This window comes from Rhinoderma darwinii, chromosome 1 (genome assembly GCF_050947455.1).
Source record: "Rhinoderma darwinii isolate aRhiDar2 chromosome 1, aRhiDar2.hap1, whole genome shotgun sequence".
Lineage (NCBI taxonomy): Eukaryota > Metazoa > Chordata > Amphibia > Anura > Rhinodermatidae > Rhinoderma > Rhinoderma darwinii.
The window spans coordinates 251,180,521-251,207,509 of record NC_134687.1 but is presented as its reverse complement, the minus strand read 5'-3'; the positions used below and the strand labels follow the sequence as shown (position 1 = coordinate 251,207,509).

General features: G+C 43.2%; 1 protein-coding gene across 1 annotated transcript in view; it reads left to right on the top strand.

Annotated features, from left to right (window-relative positions):
* The window catches only part of LOC142740843 (excitatory amino acid transporter 5-like), a 414,141-nt gene that overhangs the window by 334,726 nt on the left and 52,426 nt on the right, over positions 1–26,989 (top strand). The window lies entirely within an intron of this gene.

Here is a 26,989-nt window from a genome sequence, read left to right as displayed (position 1 = left end):
ATTACCTTTTTACCGATTTTATTAAGCTCTTTATATTTTACAAAGGTTACAGCTCTCCCCTCAGATTTGTATTTTTCAAATGCCCTTTTTTTTGTCATGTATTGCCTTTTTTCCAGAAGGTGGAGTTTAATTTTAGTCGTTTATACTTGTTACCTATAGGAATAAATTTTGCACTATAATTACCCAAAGTAGATTTGAAAATCTCCCATTTATCATTTGTACCATTATTTGACATTAGTTCTTGCCAGTCTATATCCTGAATTGCAGCCTCATCCTGGGGAAATTGGCCTTCTTAAAATTAAGTGTTTTTGCCCTCCCAGCCTGTGTTTGTTTTTTACAGTATATGTAAAATGTAACTATATTATGATAACTGTTACCAAGGTTTTCACGAACATTGACATTCCCAACAAGCTCTGCATTATTAGAAATTACCAGATCCAACAGAGCTTCACCTCTAGTCGGGTCTTCCACAATCTGGCCCATAAAATTTTCCTGCAACAGGTTGAGGAAATGTCTCCCCTTTGAAGTTGAAGTTGAACCATGACACCAATTAATATCCCGGTAATTTAAATCTCCCATTATCACTACTGTACCAGCCTGTGCAGCCCGCTCCATTTGTTTATATAGCTGACATTCCATCTCCTCAGTTATATTGGGGGGTCTATAGATTACACCAAAAGTATTTTTTTCAGTGTTTACCTCCCTTTGTAATTCCACCCACAAGGTTTCAACCTCCTCACAATCTTCACCCTCTAATGTCTCTTTCACACTCGCCTTCATATCACTTCTCACATACAGACATATACCACCACCTTTCCTATTCGCCCTGTCTTTCCTAAATAGTGTAAAACCCTGTAGATTTACAGCCCAGTCATGTGAAGAGTCCAGCCATGTTTCAGCAACACCAACTATATTTATATTTTCTTCCAGTACCAAGGCCTCCAGCTCCTCCATTTTGCTTGCTAGACTTCTGCCATTTCTGAACATACACTTTAACTTGCCTTCAAATGTTTCACTTTCAGTATCAGAAATGTGATTATTTGACATTTGGGTATTTTTATTTTCACTGCTGTTTTGTAACGAAAGGATCTCCTTATCTTGTTGCCTAGTCATCTCACCACAGTCTTTTTCTCCCCCCGCCAATATAGTCTGACCCCTCTCTAACCTAACTACCCATTTATTTTCTACATTGGCCTCCCTCCTCAGCCTTAGTTTAAATACTCCACCACCCCAGCTAGAATTCTCTCCCCCAGCACAGCGGACCCCCTTCCATTTAGGTGCAAATCATCTGCAGAATACAGTTTGCACCCCAATGAAAAGTCAGCCCAGTGCTCTAGGAACCCAAAGCCTTCTCCTCTACACCAAGACTTAAGCCATGCATTGAACTCCCTGAGCTCCCGCTGTCTTTCCTGTGATACGCATGGCACAGGCAGTATTAGTGAGAATACTACCTTGGATGTCCTTCCCTTCAGCTTGAACCAGCAAATCAGTAGATAGCTGGTACAATACACTGCAATACTAATGTATTGCAATATATTGTCATTTTTACAGGCTCCTGTAAAAGCGCGATCGCTGTTTCTGTCCGTTAGTCCCGGGTGTCAGCTGTAATACACAGCTGACACTCGAAGCGTATGGCGCGGGCTCAGCGCGTGAGCCCGCTCCATACATCACCCCCCACACCACGACATGCTATTAAGTCGTGGTGCGCGAAAGGTTTAATGCGCAGCGGATGGTGCAGAATGAAAATTAAAATTTTCCACTGATGTGCCATTTTAGTTCACTATATGTTGTGCCCAGTTTGTGCCACAAATACCTCATGAAATATTAACCGGGTTCTCCCGGGTATGGCGATGCCATATCGGTGGACATAAACTGCTGTTTGGGCACGCTGTAGGCCTCAGAAGGGAGGGAGAGGCATTTGGCGTTAGGGAGCGCAGATTTTGCTTGGTAGTAGCTCTTGCGTTTTGCTGGTATTTCAGTTTATAATGTGGGGGCATATGTAGGCTGGGCAGATTACATCAGGGCATAATAAGAGGGTATAATAATGGGGTAAATAAATAATAATCTGCAGATATGTGGCCAGTGTCGCACTAATAAATGGTGCCCAATCTTATCCGCTTTTGAAACACTGCACATTTTGCATCGCTATATTCAGGGAGCCAGAACTTTTTTATTTTTTCACCACCGGAGCTGTGTGAGGGCTTATTCTTTGTGGGATAATCTTTAGTTTTCATCGGTACCATTTTGGGGTACATGATATTTGTTTGATCACTTTTTATTCCATTTTTCGGTAAGCAAGGTGACCAAAAACCATCAATTCTGACATTGTTTTTTATTTATTTTTTACGGCTTTCACCCTGGGCTATAAATGACAATTATATTTTATTCTGCAGGTCGGTACGATTACGGTGATACCATATGTATATAGTTTTTTTTTTTTTACATTTGCAGCGATTGCGCAATAAAATAATTTATTTATAAAATAAATTATTTGTTGTGTCACCATATTCTGAGAGCCATAACTGTTTTATTTTTCAATCAAAAAAGCTATGTAAGTGCTTGTTTTTTTGCGGAACGGGTTGTAGTTTGTATTGGTACTATTTCGGCGTACATGCGACTTTTTAATTACTTTTTATTGTATATTTTGGGAGGGGTGTGACCAAAAAATAGTGATTCTGGCATGGTTTTTCATTTATTTTATTTGCGGTGTTCACCGTGCAGGAAAAATAATATTATAGTTTTATAGTTGGGGTTGTTACGAACACGGTGATACCAAATATGTGTACTTTTTTTTTACGTGTTCATTTTTTTCCTATAATAGAAGACTTATTATAGGAAAAAAAGCAGTTCTTGTTTATGTCACATATAACTTTTATTATTACACTTTTCTTAAAACATTTTTATTCTTTTTTTTACTTGTCCCACTAGGGGGCACTTAGACTTGCAGCTCTGATTGCCGCTAGAACACATTACACTACCTACGTAGTGTAATGTGTTCCAACTGTCATTGTGACGTGACAGTCACTCTGACAGGAAGCCTATGAGGACCAGCCTCCGGCTGGTCCTTATAGGCTTCTGTACATGGCAGCTCGGAAGCCATTATCTGTCATTCAGTTGATTTCACGTGGGAGCTGCCGATCTGCGCTAAACACCTTAAATGCGGAGATCACAATCGAACGCCGGATTTAAGGGTTTAACTACCGAAATCAGCGTCGATGGGCCGCTGATCGGCAACAGGGAATGCAGAGCAGACACCCTGCACAGTGAACCGCCGCTGCGGTGTAGCGCCGCGCGCCGGTAAACTGTCAAAGCACAGACGTAACTGCACGTCAAGGTGCGCAAAGTTACTACACACATTGACGTGCATTAACGGCAAGGTGCAGGAAGGGGTTAATATCTCAGCCCTCCCTTTGTCTTCTATAATTCTATTCCCATGCTCATCTTTAAGAGGGGCAATATTATCAGATTTTTTTATTTTGGGCATTAATGTATTTAGAAAAAATATGGGATTCATTTTAACGCTGTTAACTTTTAAAGAGGGTGTATAATGGTGGATTTCACTTGCTCGTGTCACCCACCATTGCTACCTCCTTTATAACCAGGGTCACTAGGGTTATGCCTAGTTCCCCTACCTTTTCCTTATACTAGCGTCGATCTAATTGCTTTGCTGCTACTCAAGGGAGTAAGACCGGTTGTAAATAAAGGTAATATTTATTAACATACGGTAATCACTCTCAATATAGTAATCATGAAAGATCGTATGGATGGGGATCCCTCTACCTGAGTATACCTATGATCTTTGGCATTAGTCCGTACTCCTAAAACAGTTGCTCTATACAAGCCTTCCAGTTTTACCTGACCGTCCTGATCATTCCATATTACTTGCCCAGAGTTACTGCAGTTTAGCTTCAACATCATTACACTGGTCCGTAAATAGTCCGTGGAAACATGTCCATGTGCATATTTTGGTTTCCTTTTCATGACCATATAAGAATCCCTTAACATACAGTACGCCTTCAGAGTGCCTATTACAGGTATGGGTCTGTCAAAATATGTCCTTACTCTCAGGCCATCCTGACTACTAGTACTCAGGAAAATGGCTTTAAGAATATACCACCCACTATACTCTGCCCCAGCGACATCTTCAGGACTCAGAACTCCTTCCCTGGTGCACAACACCTTTGTTGTATTAGCCGTCGCATGCCTGTAAGGATGCAGATGTGGATTCTTTGATACCCATCTTAGGGAATTAGTGGGTGTCTTGTCTAAGTCCCGAAAATGTCTATATTCCTTGAGACATAGAGCATGTAAGTCGTGTTGTATGGCAGAGACGTTCTTCACCGGAGTATAGTGTTGAACTATACCATTGCTAAGACCCTCTCTCTGGAACCCATACAAATACCACTGCCCTGGCTCAAATGTAAGGTTGTTTTATTGTTGCCAAAATCATGCTTACCACTAGCATCACAAACTGGAGACATACCCTCATGTGGTAACTACCCCTCACGATACTCGGTTCAGCGATGTTCCTTCGTCGTGAGATCTGCTAAGGGATAATGTGTTTAACATGCCTTCCCTTATCAGCTTCAAATGTATATGTAGTGTGTTTTACTATCCACCTTCGACCTACCATCCCCACGTCACCCAACTCCGATATACTATTGAGATGGGGAGGCTTGGGTGGCTTTTGCTTGGTCGATGTGGATCCAATAAACTGTTTGTCATCTATTTGACCTTTTCTTGGATGATTTCGGCCTCCGTACTTTTAGCATGGTCTCACCCATTACTTCCAGGACCTGGTAGGGTCCTTCCCAGTTTGCATCCCAGGGACCAGCCCTGTGGAACACCTTTACCATTACCAAATCACCTACATAGGGCAAGCGAGTCTCCCCCTGTATATACGGTCTGTGCATCCGGATTGCTGCGTGAGGCAGCAATTCCATCAGGTTCTGCTGAACCTGTTGGAGATACACATCCCTGGCAATGGCATCCTTCATGCGTTCAGATATCTGAGGCTCTTTTGGAAAACAGAGCGGCACCTTGCGACCCGTCATGATTTCAAATGGGCTGATACCTGTTAAAGATGCCTCTGTGGCTCGGATACCCATAAGCACAGCTAGGAGGGAGGTCACCCACGAGGTACCTTTTTACAGCAGTGCTTTCGAAAGTCGTGTTTTGATGTTGCGGTTCATTCGCTCCACTATACCTGCGGACTGGGGATGGTGAGGTACATGAAATTGCTTTATGTCCAATAGTCCACAAAGTGCTTTCATTACCTTACCAGTGAAGTGAGTCCCCCGTTCCGATTCTATCACTCTGGGCACTCCCCATCGTGATAGAACCTGCTCCCAAAGAACTCGAGCAGTAGTGGCAGCTGTATCATTTGGTGTTGGGATGGCTTCCACCCATTTGCAGAAGACATCCACAACCACCAGTGAATAGTGACAATTACTGCTACCTGCCGGTAATGGTCCTATGTAATCGATTTATATTGTAGACCATGGTCCCTCTGCTGGAGGAACCTGCCGAGATAGACTCTGTACCAGCATGGGCCTGAATAGCCATTTCCCTCTCAGAATGAGGGGTGGCCAGGACTGGGGCAGAAGAGAGGACTCTCTTCAGAGTAGAAAAGGCCTCTTCTTGTGTCTCAGACCAGTCCCTCAGGGAAGGTTCCTCCCCTCTGAGAAGTTCATATAAGGATTTTGCTTTAGCAGCAAAATCCTCTATGAACTCTCTCATGAAATTTGCTACTCCTAGGAACTTGCATAAGTCCTGTAGAGTGCCTGGTATGGGTAATTTCACCATAGCTTCCACACAGTCCGCCATGATGCCTTTGGCTCCATGAGAGATCTGAACACCAAGGAAAGTCACTTCTGTCCTAGCAAGGTTTGCCTTCTGAGGGCACAGTTTGAGCCCCACCCGGGCCAGGAGTCCCAACAGTTCCCTCAACAGAGCCAAGTGTTCTTCCATGGTTTCTCTATGAAGGAGCAAGTCGTCTACATATTGTAGCAGGCATCCTGGCCGTGAGAACACACTCAGTACGACTGCCAATGCCTGGTGAAAATATGTAGGGCTACTATGGAACCCCTGGGGGAGTACACAAAACATGTACTGCTTGTTCCCCACCGTGAAAGCAAACTTGTACCTACGACTCTCAGTTATCTCAATAGAAAAAAAAAACATTTGCAACATCAATGGTCGAGAATATGCAACATTTGCCACTTACCCTCGCCATTATGGCAGGAGTCTGTGCAACCACGGGTGCAGACATAGGGGTGTATTTGTTAAGGACCCGGAGGTCTATCGTTAGCCTCCATGCATTGGTGTCCTTTTTCTTAACTGGCCATAGAGGGTTATTGCATCTTGACTCGGATACCCATAAGCACAGCTAGGAGGGAGGTCACCCACGAGGTACCTTTTTACAGCAGTGCTTTCGAAAGTCGTGTTTTGATGTTGCGGTTCATTCGCTCCACTATACCTGCGGACTGGGGATGGTGAGGTACATGAAATTGCTTTATGTCCAATAGTCCACAAAGTGCTTTCATTACCTTACCAGTGAAGTGAGCTTCCCGGTCCGATTCTATCACTCTGGGCACTCCCCATCGTGATAGAACCTGCTCCCAAAGAACTCGAGCAGTAGTGGCAGCTGTATCATTTGGTGTTGGGATGGCTTCCACCCATTTGCAGAAGACATCCACAACCACCAGTGAATAGTGACAATTACTGCTACCTGCCGGTAATGGTCCTATGTAATCGATTTATATTGTAGACCATGGTCCCTCTCCTGGAGGAACCTGCCAAGATAGACTCTGTACCAGCATGGGCCTGAATAGCCATTTCCCTCTCAGAATGAGGGGTGGCCAGGACTGGGGCAGAAGAGAGGACTCTCTTCAGAGTAGAAAAGGCCTCTTCTTGTGTCTCAGACCAGTCCCTCAGGGAAGGTTCCTCCCCTCTGAGAAGTTCATATAAGGATTTTGCTTTAGCAGCAAAATCCTCTATGAACTCTCTCATGAAATTTGCTACTCCTAGGAACTTGCATAAGTGCTGTAGAGTGCCTGGTATGGGTAATTTCACCATAGCTTCCACACAGGCCGCCATGATGCCTTTGGCTCCATGAGAGATCTGGACACCAAGGAAAGTCACTTCTGTCCTAGCAAGGTTTGCCTTCTGAGGGCACAGTTTGAGCCCCACCCGGGCCAGGAGTCCCAACAGTTCCCTCAACAGAGCCAAGTGTTCTTCCATGGTTTCTGTATGAAGGAGCAAGTCGTCTACATATTGTAGCAGGCATCCTGGTCGTGAGAACACACTCAGTACGACTGCCAATGCCTGGTGAAAATATGTAGGGCTACTATGGAACCCCTGGGGGAGTACACAAAACATGTACTGCTTGTTCCCCACCATGAAAGCAAACTTGTACCTACGACTCTCAGTTATCTCATTAGAAAAAAAAAAACATTTGCAACATCAATGGTCGAGAATATGCAACATTTGCCACTTACCCTCGCCATTATGGCAGGAGTCTGTGCAACCACGGGTGCAGACATAGGGGTGTATTTGTTAAGGACCCGGAGGTCTATCGTTAGCCTCCATGCATTGGTGTCCTTTTTCTTAACTGGCCATAGAGGGTTATTGCATCTTGACTCGGATACCCATAAGCACAGCTAGGAGGGAGGTCACCCACGAGGTACCTTTTTACAGCAGTGCTTTCGAAAGTCGTGTTTTGATGTTGCGGTTCATTCGCTCCACTATACCTGCGGACTGGGGATGGTGAGGTACATGAAATTGCTTTATGTCCAATAGTCCACAAAGTGCTTTCATTACCTTACCAGTGAAGTGAGCTCCCCGGTCCGATTCTATCACTCTGGGCACTCCCCATCGTGATAGAACCTGCTCCCAAAGAACTCGAGCAGTAGTGGCAGCTGTATCATTTGGTGTTGGGATGGCTTCCACCCATTTGCAGAAGACATCCACAACCACCAGTGAATAGTGACAATTACTGCTACCTGCCGGTAATGGTCCTATGTAATCGATTTATATTGTAGACCATGGTCCCTCTGCTGGAGGAACCTGCCGAGATAGACTCTGTACCAGCATGGGCCTGAATAGCCATTTCCCTCTCAGAATGAGGGGTGGCCAGGACTGGGGCAGAAGAGAGGACTCTCTTCAGAGTAGAAAAGGCCTCTTCTTGTGTCTCAGACCAGTCCCTCAGGGAAGGTTCCTCCCCTCTGAGAAGTTCATATAAGGATTTTGCTTTAGCAGCAAAATCCTCTATGAACTCTCTCATGAAATTTGCTACTCCTAGGAACTTGCATAAGTCCTGTAGAGTGCCTGGTATGGGTAATTTCACCATAGCTTCCACACAGGCCGCCATGATGCCTTTGGCTCCATGAGAGATCTGGACACCAAGGAAAGTCACTTCTGTCCTAGCAAGGTTTGCCTTCTGAGGGCACAGTTTGAGCCCCACCCGGGCCAGGAGTCCCAACAGTTCCCTCAACAGAGCCAAGTGTTCTTCCATGGTTTCTGTATGAAGGAGCAAGTCGTCTACATATTGTAGCAGGCATCCTGGTCGTGAGAACACACTCAGTACGACTGCCAATGCCTGGTGAAAATATGTAGGGCTACTATGGAACCCCTGGGGGAGTACACAAAACATGTACTGCTTGTTCCCCACCATGAAAGCAAACTTGTACCTACGACTCTCAGTTATCTCAATAGAAAAAAAAAAACATTTGCAACATCAATGGTCGAGAATATGCAACATTTGGCACTTACCCTCGCCATTATGGCAGGAGTCTGTGCAACCATGGGTGCAGACATAGGGGTGTATTTGTTAAGGAGCCGGAGGTCTATCGTTAGCCTCCATGCATTGGTGTCCTTTTTCTTAACTGGCCATAGAGGGTTATTGCATCTTGAATTACCCTCTATGACCACTCCCCTAGTTGCTAAGTCCTGGACTATATCCATTATTGACTGTGTGGCTTCGGGAGGAAAACTGTATTGTCGTTGAGGTGGCGGGTCTGGCCCTTGTATGTCCACCTGAACGCCAACCATTCTCCCACAGTTATTCTTGCCCTGAGGTCTGGGTGCTCGTACACAATAGGCTCGAGGTCTGCACTGTGTGAAACCTCTGGCCATTTGTGTTCCAGGATGTCAGTTGTGTTGCCAACCATGGGCAGGGGTGGTCCCAGACAATGACATTGTATGACACATACCTTTGATTGTCTGGGGCCACTCCACACAATGCAGTTTGCCAGGTCAATGATCCATCCGTTCTGTGTCATTACATCGGTTCCGATGATATTGTCGGAGCCGTGGTAATATCCCATTGGGATTTTCAGGGTCACGTATTTGGCAATCTGAACCACAACTTCATCTATCCTGTGGGCTCTCACCCCCCCCTTGTTGGTGATCAAATCCGATCACAACACATTGAGGGCTGTCTGGTTGTAGATCATGTTTGACATTGGTAATTGAAATTTCCGCACCCATGTCAAGCATGATCTTTGTGTCCTGATTTTTTATTTTGGCTTTAATGTGGGGTCTCCCTGAAGAATCCAGTATGATGTGACATACTGGAGCCAAATCTTTAGGGATCCCCAGCCTTCAGTTAGTTTGCACAAGACTACCAGTGGGTACTTCTGTGGAACAAATCGCCACCTGCGATTTGTCCACTGAAGCGTCATGTGCAAAATTGGGAGATTCTGCACGAAACGTTCCGTTATCTACTTTGTCTGGAGCATTTACAAGTGCCACGCGATTTAGTGTCTGCTCCGGCACATGTCCCTGGCTGCTGTCAGTACGTTCCCTGGTCTGTTTGGCATAATTAGGCTTCACCTTGAAATCATTGTTATTACCATTCTTCTCGGGGTAGGTACAATTCTTGCGTACCAGTTTAGGACAGTTCCTTTTCATGTGACCATATTGTAAACACAGGAAGCATCGTATGCTGCCTGTTTTTTCTAATGATGGAGCTGTTGGAGCTGTGGGATGCAGAGGTGGGTATATCTTAGCATGATGTCCACGTTGATCTTGCGATTTAACGTTGACATCCCCACGCTCCTTAATTTTAACCGCTTCCTGACCGCCCACTGTATATTCACGTCGGCATTTGCTGGGCTCTGTGCAGCGCCAACGTGAATTCACGGTGGGTGTTAAAAGCGCGATCCGGGTGTCTCAGAGTAGCGCTGACACCCGGATCGCGCTGTTAACCCCTGCCTCTGGTCCCGGAGACATGACCGGGACCTAATTGGTTCAGGTCCCGGTCATGTGATAGCAGGGAAAGCTTGTTGTAGCAACGAACTGGAAAGTTTGTTACTACAACAAACAGGAAAGTTTGTTGCTACAACAAACTTTCCCGGGGACCGACTGCGGGTGCTGCAGTCGGTTATAAGGCAGAACCGGAGGATATACAATGGCCCCCGGATCTGCCATGCACAGCAGCCCATGAGAACCAGCCGGAGGCCGGTCCTCATAAGCTTCCTGTCAGTGTGACTCTCAGCGTCACACTGACAGTTTATAATACGTTACACTACCTAGGTAGTGTAATGTATTATAGCAGCGATCAGTGCTGCCAGTCTTCAAGTAAAACAAGCGAAAAGTAAAAAATAAAGTAATAAAAATGTTTTATTAAAGTGTAAAAACAAGTTATAAAAGTTACAAAAACAAAAAATGCTTTTTTTCCTATAATAAGTCTTTTATTATAGGAAATAAATGAAAATTTTAAAAATGTACACATATTTGGTATCACCGCGTTCGTAACGACCCAAACTATAAAACGATAATATTATTTTTCCCGCACGGTGAACAGCGCAAAAAAAATAATTAAAAAACAATGTCAGAATCACTATTTTTTTGGTCATCAACCCTCCAAAAATATAGAATAAAAAGTGATCAAAAAGTCGCATGTACCCTAAAATAGTACCAATAAAAACGACAACCTGTTGTGCAAAAAACAAGCCCTTACACAGCTTTTTTGACTGAAAAATAAAAAAGTTATGGCTCTCAGAATATGGTGACACAAAAAATAAATAGTTTTATCGAAAAGTGATTTTATTGCGCAAATGCCACAAAACATAGAAAAACTATATACATCTGGTATCGCCGTAATCGTATAGACCCGCAGAATAAAGTAAAATGTCATTTATAGCGCACGGTGAAAAGTGTAAAAAAAAAAAAAAAAGACAAAAAACATTGTCAGAATTTGTTTTTTTGTCACTTTGCTTGCCAAAAAAATCTAATAAAAAGTGCTAAAAAAATCACATGTACCCTGAAATGGTACCAATGAAAACTACAGATTGTCCCGCAACAAATAAGCCCTCGCACGGCTCCGGTGAAGAAAAAATAAAAAAAGTTCTGGCTCTCAGAATATAGCGACAGAAATTGTGCAGTGTCCAAAAGCTGATAAGATCGGGCGCCATTTATCAGTGCGACATTGGCCACATATCTGCAGATTATTATTTATTTACCGAATTATTATACCGTCTTATTATGTCCTGATGTACTCTGCCCAATTTACACATACCCCCACATCATAAACTGAAATACCAGCAAAACCCCAAACAGAACAGTTACCAAGCAAACTCTGCGCTCCAAAAGCCAAATGGCGCTCCCTCCCTTCTGAGCCCCACAGCGTGCCCAAACACCAGCTTACGTCCACATATATGATATTTTATATCCGGGAGAACCCGCTCAACATTGTATGAGGTATTTGTCTTCAGTGGCACAAACTGGGCACAACATATTGTGCGTTAAAATGGCATATCAGTGGAAAATTTTAATTTTCACTTTGCACCATCTGCTGCGCATTAACGCCTTCGCGCACTACGACTTAATAGCATGTCGTGGTGCGGGGGGGTTATATATGGAGCGGGCTCATGCGCTGTGCCCGCGCCATATTCTGCAGGTGTCCGCTGTGTATTACAGCGGACACCCGGGACTAATGGACAGGAACAGCGATCGCGCTGTTACAGGAGCCTGTAAAAATTATATTATACTGCAATATATTAGTACTGCAGTGTATTGTACCAGCGACCTAATGATCGCTCGTTCCAGTCCCCTAAAGGGACTTTTGGGAGGTTTCCACTGTTTTGGTACCTCAGGGGCTTTGCAAATGCGACATGACACCCGAAAACCATTCCAGCTAAATTTGAGCTCCAAAAGCCAAATATTGTTCCTTCCCTTCTGAGTCCTGCCGTGGGTCCAAACAGCAGTTTATTACCACATATGGCATATTGCTGTAATCAGGACAAATTGCTTTACAAATTTTGGGGTGATTTTTCTCCTTTATTCATTGTAAAAATTAAACATTTCTAAGTAGATTTTCATTTTCACGGCCTAACTCCACTAAATTCAGCAAAAAAACTGTGGGGTCAAAATGCTAACTATACCCCTAGAAAAATTCCTTGAGGGGTGTAGTCTACAAAATGGGGTCACTTTTGGGGGGTTTCCACTGTTTTGCTGCCTCCAGGGCGTTGCAAACGCGACATGGCACTGAAAACCAATCCAGCAAAATCTGCGCTTCAAAATCCAAATGGCGCTCCTTCCCTTCTGAGCTCTGCCGTGGGTCCAAACAGCAGTTTAGTACCACATATGGGGTATTGCTGTAATCGGGAGAAATAGCTTTACAAGTTTTGGGGTTCTTTTTATTCTTTATTCCTTGCAACTATTTTTTTTTTATATATTTTTTCAGAAAAAAAGTAGATTTTCACAGGCAAACTCCAATAAATATAGCAGAAGACCTGTGGCGTCAAGATGCTAACTATTTCCCTAGATAAATTCCTTGAGGGGTGCAGTTTCCAAAACCGTGTCTCTTTTGGGGGATTTCCACTGTTTTGGCACTACTAGACCTCTTCAAACCCGACATAGTGCCTAAAATATATTCTAAAAAAAGGAGGCCACAAAATCCACTAGGTGCTCCTTTGCTTCTGAGGCCGGTATTTCAGTCCATTATCACACTAGGGCCACATGTGGGATATTTCTAAAAACTGCAGAATCTGGGCAATAAATATTGTGTTGCATTTCTCTGGTAAAACCTTCTGTATTACAGAAAAAAATGTATTACAAATGAATTGCAGCAAAAAAAATAAAATTTGTCAATTTCCCCTCTACATTGCTTTAATTCCTGTGAAACGCCTAAAGGGTTAAGAAACTTTCTGAATGCTGTTTTGAATACTTTGAGGGGTGCAGTTTTTAATATGGGGTGATTTATGGGGTCCATCTAGTACATAAGGCCCTCAAAGCCGCTTTAGAACTGAACTGGTCCCTATAAAAATCGCCTTTTGAAATTTTCTTGAAAATGTGAGAAATTGCTGCTAAAGTTCTAAGCCTTGTAACGTCCTAGAAAAATAAAATAATGTTCAAAAAACGATGCAAATATAAAGTAGACATATGGAATATGTGAAATAGTAACTATTTTGTGTGGTATTACTATCTGTTTTACAAGCAGATACATTTAAAATTAGAAAAATCATAATTTTTGCAAATTTTCTCGACATTTTGGTGTTTTTCACAAATAAGCAATGAATTTATTGACCACATTTTTCCACTAATATAAAGTACAATATGTCACGAGAAAACAATCTCGGAATCGCTTGGATAGGCAAAAGCATTCTGGAGTTATTACCACATAAAGTAACACATGGCAGATTTGAAAAAATGGGGCTGGTCCTGAAGGCCAAAATGAGCTCGGTCTTGAAAGGGTTAAGGGTCTTCTTATTGTGCAGTATATCATGTCTATACTGTTCAATAATCATGGCTGCATCAATGAGCGATGACTCCCTTGCTGCACTCAGCCATATTGCAGTGTCAAGGTATGTAAATTTTTCCATAAACATGCAGACCATGCCTTGTAGAACTCCCATACCTTGGTCTTTGGTAACCTTCCTGTACATTGCTTCAAACCGACCACAGAGAGTCAAAAGCTCATCCTGTATGGAAGGTTTGAACTTTGTAAGGACCTCTGGAGTAACATCCAGATGACCTGTTGCCAATCTCATGAGTATTGAAAGGCAATCTTCCTCATCATGAAATTGGCCATTTCTTGGATACGTACTCCCCGTTGCTTCATACCTCTGGTTGAGGTGGGTAGGCAACTATAATTTAAACAGTTCCATGCGATATTCCGGGGCCACCGAATATTTTCTGCAATGGCCCTCAAAAATATCACGATGGTCATGAATACGGTTGTAAATGTCGCTGCAGAATTTAGTATGTCCATTAACGTTGGACATTATCTGCATTTGTCTATGAGCTCCAAATTAGTGAATGCCCTCTCAATGGTGGATCTGAGAGAGGCCGGCCGGAGAGAGACCATGACACGCAGCTTCAGTGTTCAAATGATCTCTGCCCTAGGGGGCGGATCCATCTTTATTTATAGGAAAATGAGAGTAGGTAGTGACCTCATAATGAGAGTAGGTGGTAACCTTATACTTGCAAACATAAACATTCTATATATGGTAATATCCCAAAACTCCACATATGGTATAATGACAGGAAAGGAGTAGGCTTTGGTTTCAGCCAATCAGCTACAATATGATAATGACTCTGATTCAGGCAATAAGAATTATATCAATGCATTATAATAATTCTTCACCCTCCAAGCCCCAGGTGGCCTGAACCTTGTCCCATGGGAAAGACACACATTTCAGATACACAAGTTAATTTGTCTCTACTTCTTATCTCAAAAGAGAATGGAGACTGCAGAGAAGTTTAAATTAATTAAACAGAGGCCTGAATCCAAGGCTGACTTATGGTAAACAGCCATTGTCCATTCGGCCAAGGCTATTTGATCTGCTCCTTAAAAGAGTAATAAAACATTCAATTCAAGAACACACAACATAGAATTGCTTCAGGACATCTGCTGATATTTACTTTTTACTTATTAACCTCAAGATGGCTCCTTCAGGCCAAAAGATAGATTCCAATGATCCAAAAATGGATGCCTACCATACAAGATGGAGTCCATGCAAAATGTTATCTTTGAAACCTATTCTAATCACTTTCACAAAAGCAATATATGTTCACACATATAAAGATAATTAAAAATATTTTTGACATAAACAAAGCAGGACAATTAGCATTGCCCTACTTTGTTTGGAAACCATGGAGACAGGAGATAGTTTGATCTCCTGTCTCCATTTCAAATCTCCCGCGCGCACGGATTGTCTAACGCGTGAGCGATCTCACGGTATTACGCGCGCGCGTGGGATTGCGCACGGGCACTCTTACATTATCACCATGCCGACCCATGCTAGCCAGGGGCGAGCGCCACTCGTCCCCCGCTGCGAGCGTACCGGCAGGGTTAAATAGCCCTGCGTCGGTACGCTCAGCAGCTGAAGACCCCCTCACCACTCCACCAACGAGGAGCAGCTGGGACCTGCCTGCCTCACCTGTCCTGCAGTCTCCTGACCTGCTCCGGGTCCTGCTTCTGCTCCCCTGCTCCACCAACGACAGGCTAAGTATCAAGTGTAGCAACAGCTACACTTAACCCTCTCTCTCTCCCTGTCTACTCCTGCAGTCCCTGAAGTTAATACTTGCTCTCCCTGAGTACTGTCCCTAAGTTAACCCTTGCTTCCCTGAGTAACCCATGGTGCCCCTGTATTAACCCTTAGGCTGGGTTCATACAACCTATTTTCAGGCGTAATGGAGGTGTTTTACTCCTCGAATTACGCCTGAAAACAAGGCTCCAATACGTCGGCAAACATCTGCCCATTCATTTCAATGGGTTTGCCGATGTACTGTGCCGACGACCTGTAATTTTACGCGTCGCTGTCAAAAGACGGCGCGTAAAATAACAGCCTCGTCAAAGAAGTGCAGGACACTTCTTGGGACGTAATTGGAGCCGTTTTTCATTGAATCCAATGAAGAACGTTATCGTGTGCACATACCCTAAGGGTATGTTCACACAACCTCTTTCCAGACGTAATGGAGGCGTTTTACGCCTCGAATTACGCCTGAAAAAACGCCCCTAATACGCCTACAAACATCTGCCCATTGCTTTCAATGGGAATTACGATGTTCTGTCCCCATGAGCTTTTATTATACGCTTCGCTGTCAAAAAGCGGAGCGTAAAAAGACGCTCCGTAAAAAGAAGTAGCATGTCACTTCTTGAGGCGTTTTTTGGAGCTGATTTTCCATTGAACACTATGAAAAACGCCTTAGGGTGTGTGCACACGATGAGAGGCTTTTACGTCTGAAAAGACAGACTGTTTTCAGGAGAAAACAGCTGCCTCGTTTCAGACGTAAAAGCTCCTCCTCGTAAGGCTGGGTTCACACGACCTATTTTCAGACGTAAACGAGGCGTATTATGCCTCGTTTTACGTCTGAAAATAGGGCTACAATACGTCGGCAAACATCTGCCCATTCATTTGAATGGGTTTGCCGACGTACTGTGCAGACGACCTGTCAAACGGCGACGCGTAAATTGACTGCCTCGGCAATGAAGTGCAGGACACTTCTTTGCTACGTAATTTGAGCCGTTCTTCATTGAAGTCAATGAAGAGCAGCTCAAGATTTACGAGCGTCACAGACGCCTCGCATATTACGAGGAGGAGCTTTTACGTCTGAAACGAGGCAGCTGTTTTCTCCTGAAAACAGTCTGTCTTTTCAGACGTAAAAGCCTCTCATCGTGTGCACATACCCTAATATGCGAGGCGTCTTTGACGTTTGTAATCTTGAGCTGCTCTTAATTGACTTCAATGAAGAATGGCTCAAATTACGTTGCAAAGAAGTGTCCTGCACTTCTTTGCCGAGGCAGTCATTTTACGAGTCGTCGTTTGACAGCTGTCAAACGACGACGTGTAAAAGACAGGTCGTCTGCGCAGTACGTCGGCAAACCCATTCAAATGAATGGGCAGATGTTTGCCGACGTATTGTAGCCCTATTTTCCGATGTAAAACGAGGCCTAATACGCCTCGTTTACGTCTGAAAATAGGTTGTGTGAACCCAGCCTAAGGGTATGTGCACACGATAACGTCAATTACGGCTGAAATTACGGAGCTGTTTTCAGGAGAAAACAGCTCCTGAATTTCAGACATAATTGCTCGTACTCGCGTTTTGCGAGGCGTCCATTACGGACGTAATTTGGAGCCGTTCTTCATTGAAGTTAATGAAAAACGGCTCAAATTACGTCCCAAGAAGTGTCCTGCACTTCTTTGACGAGGCTGTTATTTTACGCGCCGTCTTTTGACAGCGACGCTTAAAATGATAGGTCATCGGCACAGTACATCGGCAAAACCATTGAAATGAATGGGCAGATGTTTGCCGACGTATTGGAGCTGTATTTTCAGGTGTAATTCGAGGAGTAAAACGCCTCCATTACGCCTGAAAATAGGTCGTGTGAACCCAGCCTAAGGGTATGTTCACACGCTTAACGAAAAACGTCTGGAAAATACGGAGCTGATTTCAGAGAAAACAGCCTCTGATTTTCAGGCGTTTTTGAAGCTTAGGGTATGTGCACACGATAACTGCATTTACGTCTGAAATTACGGAGCTGTTTTCAGGCGAAAACAGCTCCTGAATTTCAGACTTAATTGCTCGTACTCGCGTTTTGCGGGGCGTCCATTACGGACGTAATTTGGAGCTGTTCTTTATTGGATTCAATGAAATACGGCTCCAATTACGTCCCAAGAAGTGTCCTGCACTTCTTTGATGAGGGTGTTATTTTACGCGCCGTCTTTTGACAGCGACACGTAAAATTACAGGTCGTCGGCACAGTACATCGGCAAACCCATTGAAATGAATGGGCAGATGTTTGCCGACGTATTGGAGCCGTGTTTTCAGGCGTAATTCGAGGCGTGAAACGCCTCCATTACGCCTGAAAATAGGTTGTGTGAACCCAGCCTGAGAATGAAATTTGGAGCTTCTTTTGAGGCTTCTTTTCAGAATTTTTGAGCCGTTTTTTGAGAAGTTTTTCATAGTGTTCAATGAAAAATCAGCTCCAAAAAACGCCTCAAGAAGTGACATGCTACTTCTTTTTATGGAGCGTCTTTTTACGCTCCGTTTTTTTTACAGCGAAGGGTAAAATAAAGGCTCGTGGGAACAGAACATCGTAATTCCCATTGAAAGCAATGGGCAGATGTTTGTAGGCGTATTAAGGATGTTTTTTCAGGGGTAATTCGAGGCGTAAAACGCCTCCATTACGTCTGAAAAGAGGTCGTGTGCACATACCCTAAGGGTATGTGCACACGTAAACTGAATTTACGTCAGGAGAAAACAGCTCCATAATTTCAGACGTAATTGCTCGTCCTCGCATTTTGCGAGGCGTCATTAACGGACGTAATTTAGAGCTGTTCTTCATTGAATTCAATGAAAAACAGCTCAAATTACGTCCAAAGAAGTGTCCTGCACTTCTTTGACGAGGCAGTTATTTTACGCATCGTCGTTTGACAGCTGTCAAACGACGACGCGTAAATGACAGGTCATCTGCACAGTATGTCGGCAAACCCATTGAAATGAATGGGCAGATGTTTGCCGACGTATTGGAGCCGTATTTTCAGGCGTAAATCGAGGCATAATACGCCTCGTTTACGCCTAAATATAGGTCGTGTGAACCCAGCCTAACTGTCCCTAAGTTAACCCTTTCTTCCCTGAGTAACCCTTGGTGCCCCTGAGTCCCTGTGTTAACCCATACTGTCCCTAAGTTAACCCTTGCTTCCCTGAGTAACCCTTGGTGCCCCTGAGTCCCAGTGTTAACCCTTACGGTCCCTGAGTAACCCTTGCTTCCCTGAGTAACCCTTAGTGCCCCTGAGTCCCTGTGTTAACCCTTACTGTCCCTGAAGTTAACCCTTGCAGTCCCTGAGTTAACCCCTTGCTGATAACCCTTCCCACTATTAATCCTTTACATAATTAACCCTTAGCGTACAGGGACAGTTATATTAGGAGGAGTGGGACAGAGATAGTGAGCGTGTGAGAATTACAAGTAACTTATGTGTATTGTGTTGTAAGGTAACTTCTATGTATGTTTAGGTAAGTGGGTGGCGGTATAATTAGGATTGTGATACAGTGTTTATACTGTACTGTGATTAGTTACTGTCTTTTATATATGAGTGATTACTGTATGTTAATAAATATTACCTTTATGTACTATACGGTCTTATTCCCTTGAGTAGCAGCAAAAGCAATTAGATCGACGTTAGTATAAGGAAAAGGTAGGGGAACTAGGCATAACCCTAGTGACCCTGATAATAAAGGAGGTAGTAATAGTGGGTGACACTAACCAGTGAATCCCGCTATTACACCAGCCCTTTAACATTAACGATTTGTTTTTCCGTAGATAACTTTGCTAACTTGATTTCATTTTTAAATTTTCTATTGAGATCTCTGTAAGCCTGGAATGCTTTTGCTGAGCCCTCAGTCGTCAATGTTTTGAATGCTTTTTGTTTTTGTCTTACTATATTCAGTAATTCCCTATTCATCCATGTTGGTTTTCTTTTATTCCAAGACATTTTGTTACCAGTGAGTATAAACTTACTACACAAATCATGTAATAGATTTTTAAAAGCTCCCCATTTAGCTTCAGTATCCCTATTTATCATTATATGATCCCAGTCAAAGTGCATCCCTCAGTCAAATTAATTTTGCTTTCCTAAAATTCCAGGTTTTTCTTGCTCCCCTTTGTATTGTTTTATTGATAATTATATAAACCCCATCCCGACATTTGTCGTACGGATACGTCATGGAAAGCTAGTGCTTCCCGCATTTTGCCGTATCCATACGACAAATGGTGGACACCGGCTCAGGAGTCGGTGCCACCATCCCCGAGTGTCATCTGCATGTTACAGCTGACGCCCTGGGGTAATGGCGAGGACCGAAATTTGCTCCGATCCACGCCATTAACCCCTGAAATGCAGCGGTGAAATGCGGTCGCTGCATTTAAGAGGTTTGCAGCTCATCGGCACCCCAGCAATGAAATTGACGGGTTGCCGGTGGCTGCAAAGGCAACGGGAGGCCTAACACTAGCCTCCAGGTAGGCCTAGTACAGAAGCCTTTCAAGCCCAACCCGGAGGAGGGGCCTAAAAGGCTTCCGTAGCCGCCGGCAAGATGGTGCCAGCTCAGGAGCTGAGCCGGCGTCATCAGCAGTGGATATCAGCTGTATGTTACAGCTGACATCCACCTGTAACGGCAGGAAACTGAGCTAGCTCCAATTCCTGACATTAACCCCATAGAGGCAGCGATCGAAAGCGATTGCTGCATCTTAGAGGTTGGTAGCAGATCGGCAGCCCTGCCATGCAATCACAGGGCTGCTATAGCAACAGGAGACCTAACAATGGCCTCCTGCTCTGCCATTACGGAAGCCGATTAGGCTCTGTCCAGAGGCAAAGCCTAATCGGCTTGCTGTCAGTGAATGACTGACAGATCTAATACATTGCACTACATAGGTAGTGCAATGTATTATTAAAAAATCTGACAGTTGGACCTTCAAGTCCCCTAGTGGGACTATAGAAAAGTGTAAGAAAAGTGGAAAAACAATTAAAAAAACGTTGTAAAAAATATAATAAAAGTTTCAAGTAATAAAATAAAACACAATCACCCTTTTTCACTTATCAAGTCCTTTATTAATGAAAAAAAAAAAAGAAACCATACATATTTGGTATCACCGCATCCGTAACGGCCTGAGCTATAAAATTATTATGTTATTTATTCCACACGGTGAACGGCGTAAAAAAAACGTACAAAACAATGCCAGAATTTCTGTTTTTTGTTCACTTTGCCCTACAAAAATTGGAATATAAAGTAATCAAAAAGTTGCAAGTATCCAAACGGAACCTATAAAAACTATAACTTGTCTCGCAAAAAAACAGGCCCTCATACAGCCCTGTCGACAAAAAAATTAAAAAGTTATGGTTCTTACAACATGGCGACAGAAAGAATACATTCTTTTTACAAAAGTAATTTTATTGTGCAAAAAGATGTAAAACATAAAAAAGTGCTATAAATTAGGTATCGCCGGAATCGTACTGACCCACGGAATAACGTTAACATGTAACTTATAACGCAAGGTGAACGCTGTATAAAAAAAACTATGCCAGAATTGCTGTTTTTTTGGTCACCTTGCCTCCCAAAAAATAGGATAAAAAGTGATCAAAAAGTTGCATGTACCCCAAAATGGTACCAATAATAACTACAGCTCATCCTGCAAAAAAACAGCCCACATGCCAATAAGTCTATGAAAACATAAAATGAGTTAATACTCCAATAAGTCAGGAAATAAAAAATATGCAGTTGTGAAGGCCCGAGGGGAACATTTTTTCTGTTTCAAGAGGCGATTTATCAAGGCCCTAAAATTAGGGAACTAGGAAGGGTAGGGCCCAAACATATATGCTGGAAGCGAGGGTGTCCGTATTATACCAGGACAACACTACCCAGCAAAATTCCACAAACTGCAAAGGTGCGGAGTGTGGACCAAAAGGGGGATAAGTAAGGACACCATTTATCAGTCCGACACTGGCCTGTGCATAAATTTCTTCACAGTGTAACACACATCTATGGATTATTTTATTGTTTTTTTTTACCACATTATTATACCACCTGACTATGCCCCTGATTAGAGATGAGCGAACCGGGACAACCGAACCCGGTTTCGGTCCGAACATCCGGAAAAGTTCGGTTCGCAGCGAATCCGAACTTCACCGGGTTCGGCCGAACCCGTTTTGACCGAACCCGGTCAAAAATATTATACAAATCGGCAGCCACTTATCTCTATCAATCTCTATCAATCACTGATAGAGAAAAGAGGCTGCTGATTAAAAATAAAATGAAAAGCATTTCATACGTACCCGGTCGTTGTCTTGGTGACAAGTCCCTCTTCTTCCTCCAGTCCGACCTTCTTTTCTGACGCGGCAGCCTGTGATTGGCTGCAGCGGTCACATGGGCTGTATCGTCAACCAGGAAGGTCGGGCCGGATGTCGAGAGGGACGCGTCACCAAGGCAACGGCCAGGAGACCGGACTGGAGGAAGCAGAAAGTTCTCGGTAAGTATGAACGTCTTTTTTTTTACAGGTTACTCTATATTGTGATCGGTAGTCACTGTCCTGGGTGCTGAAACAGTTACTGACGATCAGTTAACTCTTTCAGCACCCTGGATAGTGACTATTTACTGACGTCGCCTAGCAACGCTGCCGTAATGACGGGTGCACACATGTAGCCACCCGTCATTACGGGTAATATATTTTATAATGGGAGCACGGCTCGGAAAAACGACCGGCTGCCCGTGGCCGGCCGTGCTTATCTCCTTAAATACTCTGTGCTGCCTTAAACTCTGTGGACAGGTCAGGATCCTATTTCTTTTAAATGCTGCTGGGGAACCCGCTCGATCCACTATATAAGGCTGCGCTACAGTGCAGCATTTAAAAGAAACAGGATCCTGACCTGTCCATAGAGTTTAAGGCAGCACATAGTATTTCAGGAGATGAGCATGCAGATTCAGTGCTGCTGTGAACTCTGCTCTTACCATTACGTAGCTCAGTTGTACCTCTCCTCCACTCCTGTCCTCAATAACACCTTCACATGTTTGGCAAGTCACCACGTAATGGTAAGAGCAGAGTTCACAGCAGCACAGAGTATTTCAGGAGATGAGCGTGCGGATCTTGTGCGGGGTGGTGACTTGCCAATCATGTGAAGGTGTTATTGAGGACAGGAGTGGAGGAGAGGTACAACTGACCTACGTAATGGTAAGAGCAGAGTTTACAGCAGCACAGAGTATTTCAGGAGATGAGCGTGCAGATTCTGTGCTGCTGTGAACTCTGCTCTTACCATTACGTAGCTCAGTTTTACCTCTCCTCCACTCCTGTCCTCAATAATACCTTCACATGATTGGCAAGTCACCACCCCGCACAAGATCTGCACGCTCATCTCCTGAAATACTCTGTGCTGCTGTGAACTGTGTGTGTGTGTTTGTGTAGATATTTGTGTGTGTGCGTGTTTTTGTATATGTGTCTTTGTGTATATGGGTGTGTGTTTGTGTGTTTATGTGTGTGTGTGTTTGTGTATATATGGGTGTGTTTCTTATTTCAATAAAAAAGAATTGTCTTTGTGTTTTTTTTTAAACTTTATTAGTGCCTAGATAATGGCAGTTGGCTGATTGACAGCATCCATTATTAAAGCGGTACTTAGTGTTAGCCGGTGCAGAGGCTAGCACTAACCACCCATTATTACCCCGGTACCCTCCACCACCAGGGGTGCCGGGAAGAGCTTGGTACGATCCAGTACCCGACCATCTGTTGTGATGGTCGGGTACTGGGGCGGCCGTAGGCTGGTATTATGAGGCTGGGAAGGGCCAAAAACAGTGGACCTTCGCACCCTTGTAATGCTAGGCTGCTGCTGCTGTGTTGTATCGGGCTGCAGCAGCAGCCTAGCATTACAAGGGTGGGAAGGTCAACTGTTTTTGGCCCTTCCCAGCCTCATAATACCAGCCTGCGGCCACCCCAGAGCCCGACCATCACAACAGATGGTCGGGTACTGGATCGTACCTGGCTCTTCCCGGCACCCCTGGTGGTGGTGGGTACCGGGGTAATAATGGTGGTTAGTGTTAGCCTCTGCACCGGCTAACACTAAGCCTCGCCTTAGTAATGGATGTTGTCACTCAGACAGCGGCCATTACTAAAGTGGTAAAAATAAAATTTGAAAAGAAAAGACAAAGATATAGATAAAATATTTTATTGAAATAAAGCACCTCCAACACAACCCTCATTAACCATTTTATTGTAGAAAAAAAAAACGTCATCTAAGTAGTCCTCGAAACCGACGTAGTCCAAACACCAAACCTGTAAAAAAAAAATAAAAAAAAAAATGAAATAAAACATGTCGTAGGCTTAGATTCAGTTTAATGTGTGATAGTGACTGTTATACCATGTATAGAAGCCTGCCGCGAAGTTGACTTAGATACAGGGCGCCAGCAGACAGTATCATACATGGCCATACAGACATATATACAAACAAACATACATGCAAACATACATATATACAAACATACATACATACATATATACAAGCATGCACATATATACATGCAAATATACATACATGCAAACATACACACATATATACATACATACATGCAAACTATCATACATACATACATGCATACACACACATGAAAACATACATACAAACAAACATGCAAAGATACATACATACATATATACAAGCATGCACAAATATACATGCAAACATAAATACATGCAAACATAATTACATACATGCACATATATATAAACATACATGCAAACATACATGCAAAAAAAAACACATGCAAACATACATATATATATATATACATACATACATGCCAACATACATACATGCCAACATACATACATACATGCAAACATACATACATACATACATGCAAACATACATACATGCAAACATACATACAAACATACATACATGCAAACATACATACATGCAAACATACATACATACATACATACATACATGCAAATATATACATGCAAACATACATACATACATACATGCACATATATACATACATGCCAACATACATGCAAACATACATGCACATATATATATATACATACATGACAACATACATACATGCAAACATACATACATACATGCAAACATACATACATACATACATACATGCAAATATATACATGCAAATATACATACAAACATGCACATATATACATACATGCCAACATACATACATACATGACAACATACATACATACATACATACATAAATACATGACAACATACATACATGCCAACATACATACATGCCAACATACATACATGCCAAAAAAATAAAATAATACGTTCATACTTACTTTCCACCTGTCCGGCCTCCAGCGATGACGTTTCATCCATGTCGCTGCTGCAGCCTGTGATTGGCTGCAGAGGCGGTCACGTGGGATGAAGCGTCATCCCTGGAGGCCAGCCTTCTGACGTCATCCTGACGTGCGTGACCGCCGCTACAGCCTGTGATTGGCTGCAGCGCCGACCTGGATGAAACGTCATCGCTGGAGGCCGGGCAGGAGGAAAGTAAGTATGAACGTATTATTATTTTTTTATTACATTAAAATTGTATTTTCCGCACGCCGAGCATGGTACTATCAAGGTTGCTGAAAGAGTTAGTGCAGCCCATTAACTCTATCAGCACCCTGGACAGTAGCATGCTCGGCGCACGGAAATTACAGGTTCGGTCCGAACTAGTTCGGTCCGAATCGAACTTTTTCGGGAAATTCGGCGAACTAGCCGAACCGAACTTTTGATAAGTTCGCTCATCTCTACTCCTGATGTACTCTGCCCAGCTTACATGTACCCCCACTCTATAATCTGAAATTCTAGTAAAACTCCAAACGAAACGACTACCAAGACAAAACCACGCTCCAAAAGCCAAATGACGCTCCCTGCCTTCTGTACCCTACAGCGTGCTCAAACTGCTTTTTACTTCCACATATATGGCATCGCCATATCTGGGCGAACCCTTTTGCCAATTTTTGGGGTGTGTGTCTCCAGTGGCACAAGCTGGGCATGACATATTTGCCACTGAAATGGCATATCTAGGGAAAAATTTCAATTTTTACTTTGCACTATCCACAGCGCAATCATTTATGGAATAGACCTGTGGGGTGAAAATGCTGACTACACCCCTTAACCCCTTCCCCCTGCTTGCATTCTGGGCCCTAATGACCAAGCCATTTTTTACATTTTTCCATTGTCACATTCAAAGAGCTATAACTTTTTTACTTTTGCGCCGACATAGCTGTATAAGGTCTTGTTTTTTGCGGGACAAGTTGTACTTTTTAATAGCACCATTTTTGGGTACATATAATTTATTCATTAACTTTTCTTAACTTTTTTTTGGGGGGGATAGAAGAAAACCTGAAATTTCACCACTCTTTTTTTGCGCCCTAAATCTACGTAGTTTACCGTGTGGTATAAATAACACAATAACTTTATTCAACGGGTTGTTACGATTGCAAAGATAGCAAATTTGTATAGATTTTGTATGTTTTACTACTTACACAGTAAAAATACTTTTTTTTCAAAATTATTTGTTCTTGCATCTCCATATTTGAAGAGTCATAACTATTTTATTGTTCCGCCGATGCAGTTGTATAAGGGCTTTTTTTTTTGCGGGACGACGTTTAGTTTTTATTGGTACCATTTGAGAGTAGATGCGACTTTTTGATCACTTTTTATCACATTTTTTTAAAGTCAGGATTATCAGAAAACAGCAATTTTCCATTGTTTTTTATTTTATTTTTTTACGGCATTCACCGTACGAGTTAAATAATTTAACAGCTTTATAGTGGGGGTCGTTACGGACGCGGCGATACCAAATATGTGTAACTTTTTTGCTTTATTGTGGGTTTTTTTAATAGTAAAGCATTTTGTAAGGGGAAAACAGGGGTTTTTCTTTTCTTTTTTTTTTTTAATTAACTTTATTCAACTTTTTTTTACTTTTATACTAGTCCCACTAGGGGACTTTAATATGCGATCCTCCGATCGCTATTATAATACACTGCAATACTTCGTGTTAAAACGGACAGGCATCTGCTAGGACATGTCTCTGGCATAGCCTAGCAGGCATTCACTAAAGGCAGACCTGGGGGCCTTTATTAGGCCTCTGGCTGCCATCGGAGACACATACACTCGGCGATTTTATCTCCGGGTGTCAGTGGGATGAGAGGGAGCTCCCTCCCTCTCTCCAAAACCACTCAGATGTGGTGCACGCTATTGAGCACTGCATCTGAAGAGTTAAACGGGTGAGATCGATACTTATATCGATCTCACCCGGTCGAGCAGGTATGCCCCCAGTTCTCAGCTACATCTGGCAGGTGAGAGCAGGGAGATTTGACAGCTCCCTGCTCTGTTTACTTTATTCTGATGCAGCGCCGTGGAATGGCGGCGCTGTAGAATAAAGCCCACTAATGACCGCCGTGAAAAGGCTTATCGGCGGTCATTAAGGGGTTAATAAATGCCTTGAGGGGTGTAGTTTCCAAAATGGGGTCACTTCTCTG